A 4,947-nucleotide genomic window follows, 5' to 3' on the forward strand; every position below is an offset into this window, starting at 1 on the left:
TGAAATATTCATTATCGCTAGAGAAACTACAAAAGCAGGGAGATACGAGACTGCAGATGCAGGAATCAAGCAAAAAGCAAGTTGCTTGGAGGAACTCTGAGTCAAGCAGCATCTGGGGAGGCAAAGAGATGGATGATATTTTGGATCAAGACCCTGCATCAGGCAGGTTGTGCTTCAATTATATAGTGTACTGATGAGACCATATCTGGAGTAGTGTGTAAGTTTTTGGTCTCCAGATTTAAGGATAAATGTAAATGCAGTGTAAGCAGTTCAGAGAAGGGTTACGTGACTGATGCCTGGAATGGGTGAGTTGCCTTAAAGTTTTTGGACGATCTCGGCTTTGTATCTGTGAAGTTTGAGTGAGAGGTGATTTTATTGAATTATAAAATCCGTAAGTCTTGAGGGTGAATGTGGCGAGAACTTGGGGGTCACTAAAAATGAATCACCTATTTAAGATGAGGCAAAATATTGTCCTCTTGGGGTGGTAACAATATTCAAAAGACATTTGGATAAGTACATGGATAGGAGGAGTTGAGAGGGATATGGGCAAAATGTGGCCAAATGGAACTAGCTTGGTGGGCACCATGGTTGGCATAGACAAGTTGGGCCAAAGGGACTGCTTTCCATGCTGTTTTACTCTATGACTAGTGAGTCTTTGGAACTCTCTACTTCCACTATCTTTTGAAATCTTTGAATATTTTAAGGTAGTAGTAGATAAACTCTTGAAAAGCAACAGCGTGAAAAGTTACGTGGGTAGACAGGACTACAGAATTGAGAATATAGATCAGCCAGGATCTTTCAGACGGGTGGACTCCTCCTGTTCCTTGTGTTTATGTTCATCCAGTGATTGAGTTTGTATTGTTCTCTTCAGAAGGTATTTGACCTGAAATATTAACTTTCTCCTTCAATGGATGCTGTCTGACCGCCTGAATATTTCTAGCATTTTCTTTTTATTTCAGATTTTCAGCATCTGCAGTTTTTGATTTTCATTTTGAATTTGCATGTATGAGTATAACTGATTGGAAATGGCATTGATTCTCCTCTATTGTGACTAGAAAGTGTTTAAATGCAAAACATTTGCATGAAATTAATTTAAGAGCAGAAATAATGTTTTTTATGAGGGCTGGGGAATGCAGGTTAATGGGTATGTGTTGTATTCAGAGAAAAGACCATTATAAAATCGGAATAAAACTGGGTCTTTACTGCCTCAAATGCCCCCTTGCCACAAATGCTTGTAATGATCTATTACTACATTTACCTTCGTTGCTAGAATGGTGTTAGTGATATGCTACTAGAACATTTATTCCAAGATTTTGTAACAGTGGTAATGTACTTTCAGAATGACAGAGTTTGGGCTAAGGTAGTTTTGTCCCTCACTCATAATTACTAGCAAGTGCAATGATTTCTAGATTTGTGTGGATATTCCAGACCATTTTGCCATAATCACCAATTGTTTAGTTGCTGTAGCCAAATACTGAACATATAGTTGTCTTATGCAATAAGACAGTTCTGGAGGTATTATTTGAGGTTTTATTTATTGCAATTGGCATAAGTGCTCCTTGTTGCACCAAACATAGCATGATTACTTTCGTACTAAACATCATCTGGTTTAGTACATCACTATATTCACAACCTTATGAAAATAATTTTCAAAAGCACACCATTTTAGGACTTAAAACACCATTAACTGTACTGTTGATTTATCAAGTAATAGCATTGGTAACACATTTTGAAATTAAGTAGCTAGAAAATTTATTTTTTGATACTTCAGTCAAGAGTTTTGTAACAGAGTTTAGGTTCGCTATGTTCAAGATTATTTTCCCCTGCAAAAAAGTATGCATTATATTTCCTAGGTACTTTCTATACTTAATGTGTTAAACAGAATTATCTATAAATCATAAAATTGAAATGAAGAAAAGTATGCTTACTGTAGTTCACTATGCTGCTGCAAATTCTAATTTTCACCAAGGCCACAGAAAATATAATTTTAATTGTTCCAAGGCTGTTTTACCAAATGTAAATACCATAATATTTATGTCGGAGCTATATCTTTAAAAGCACTGTCCCAGTTGCAAACATTTTTCCTTCTAGTGTCTTAATTAGCCCGAGCCTTCATCATGCTTTTACTGGTCATCTTCCAAACAGTTACTTCCTGCTTTACAGTTTGAGTTTATGGTAGTTAGTTGTTAAAAGCTAACAGATGAATTATTAAGACTTGTCTTTTCAATCATATCTTCTGTGTTGGGCCCTCTTAGCTGCTGTAACTAAGTTTGGGCCAAAACAATATTAATGAGTAGGACCACTTTGAAATAAAAACTGAATTACATTGAGGTGCATCATACTGTAGTTGTTCCCATTCTTTGGTGTCTTTCTGTCATGAAAAATTACTGGCATGATGATTGTTCCAAGCGAGTTTAATTGGCATTTAGTACAATTGTCGACAGATGGTCCTTTGGTACATGTTAGTTTGGTCACCTGGAACCCAGCTTTTACCAAGTGATCTTAGTCAATCAGCACTTGCTCTATAAACACATTTATGTGAACTAAGAACATGGTGATGTGAAATCGTTATCTACAATTCTTCAAGAATACATCTAACTCTTTTGTATCCCTCCAAGATTTTAAGTGAATTCTTTTCAACACTGCACATTAATGTGTTACATCATATTTTATATATATGTTTGGATAATTGACTTTGTATTAATATTGTCATGGCCAACATTTTGCTTCAGTTCATGGAAGGAGAATATACACCATACTGGAGTAACTGCAGTCATTTCGAATCCCTGAGTAAACTTTTATAACCAAAGAGCAAATGTATTTACCCTGTTGAAAAATTTATGATTATTAAAAATCTCTTCTCCATTTCTTGCTTATTTTAAGATTGTAACTTGTTCTAGAACAGGGTACCATGTCCTTTCTTGCCAGCTGCTAACAGTTCATACCAAACCCTAAAAAATGTATTACTTTGAGTTCTCTTTCTGTGAGAATCCACTATGAAAGAACAAGGTGCTTTTTCGTCAGCTCTTGAGAAAGAGAAAAGTGAACGGGTCTAGTGATGCAATTGCTATAAGGTGAATTACTAGTAACTAAAGAGACCTGTTGAAATTGATAATTTAGTTTGTTACTTGTTGCATATCTTGTGATAAGACAATGTAGTATTAATAGCTCTGTTCAAAAAGTATTGAGAAATCTTTAATTACCCCTTTGAACGTAGAAGTCAAACAAATCCACAAAGTTAATTCTGTTCTGTAACAAGTTCTTTTTTTTTGACAATGTAGACATTTTACTTCTAGCTTTAGAAGTTGCACCAATTAGTTTTGTTTAGATCCTTAGGATGTTGATTGTGACCATTTTTGTGCAAGTTTGGGAATAAGGTGTTGTAAACTCAGCTGAGTCATTTCAAGCAAGTCCTGTTGCATAATAATTTGGAATTGGTGCTCTTGTTTTAAGCAATACATATTGTGAAAAATAGTAATTCAAATAATGCCTGATACTGGAGAAGTTTCCCTACTGTGTTTCTCAAAACTAGTGTTCCGTTGCTTACTCGTCACAGAAGTTCCCAGCAAATGGGCATTCTTAGAATTTTTAATAAATAAAGATGTGCACCTTTAACAATTATGAAGGCAAGCTAGTTTATTTTAGAGTACTTTCTCAATGTTAACTCCCAGTTTCTATGTCAGTTGCAATCTCTCAACTGTTCCAAATGGGTACATTAGTAATAACAGCTAGAGGGCATTTTTCTTTTAAAAGCACCTAGGATCATCCACTCCCTATGAGGCAGTGAAATGCTCGGCCAACTTCCACAATTGATAGAGTAACAACAGCAAACAATGGAACCTGGGATATTTTTCCCCCAGTTAGATCGGTGCTTGCATTACCCTACTCATTAAAAAAAACTTATTGTGATATTCCATTCATTCCAGCAAAGACTCACCATGCGTACTCAGCATGGGGAAGAATACCTGTTAAAATTATTTTCATTAAATGTAATTGCCTATCAAAAGCAGTTAAATAAATTAGATCTACATCCTTCAGCATTTCTAAGAATGAGGTGATGTTATTGAAAGATAAGAATTGAAGGGTATGAGAAACTGGAACACGAAGAGATAAGACCAGAGGATGATCAGCCATGACATATTGAATGGCAGGGCTGGTGGCCTACTCCTGCTCTTATTTCCTTATGCTCTTGTATAACCCTCAGCTGCAAAGCCATTTTGGTTTCTAGCTGGATGCAAAGAATCAAGTTAAGGGAACACCACACTTATCACCTGAAAACTACCAAATGTGTAGCTGTCATTAGACCCAATTTATGGTGGTTGCTTCTCCCTGAACTCTGGACCCAAGGGTAGAGGAAGGTTTTTGATTTTGAGAGCAAATGATCACTCTTTATAATAAAAGAATGGAAATTTTACAAGAGGCTTGGATCAACGAATGATACTTTCATACTTGGGCTGTAAGTGTATGACCATAGAATCTGTGAAGCTACTTCCAGCAGTCTTTTTGTAGCTTTGAAACAGCCAGATTTTGCAATGCACCTTTCAATTCAAAGCAATCTTTGATGCACTGCATCTACTGATTTAATTGTTTGTCATTTGGTAATACAGGTGGCCTTGCAGTTTGGGCTAAAGTATGTGTGCTATGACTTTCATATCAATGGATGATTCAGCTTTTATATCAATAAGTGAAAGGAGGCATAACTGCTAAATTAGCACCTTGATTTTTTTTAAATTAAAAAAGTGAACAGTTTATTCATTGTTTTGCTAAAACTCATTAGACCCAATTGAATAGAATTTTGTAGGAAACCTAGAATTAGTCTGTAACTACCTATTCCATAACTAAGGCTTGCAATATTTTTAAGCAAATAACATTTAATATCCTTTTTCAATTGAAAGTATAGAGAAACACAAACTCTACCATTGTGACATGTTGGTTTGTCATGTGAAA

Source organism: Pristis pectinata, chromosome 21 (genome assembly GCF_009764475.1).
Source record: "Pristis pectinata isolate sPriPec2 chromosome 21, sPriPec2.1.pri, whole genome shotgun sequence".
Lineage (NCBI taxonomy): Eukaryota > Metazoa > Chordata > Chondrichthyes > Rhinopristiformes > Pristidae > Pristis > Pristis pectinata.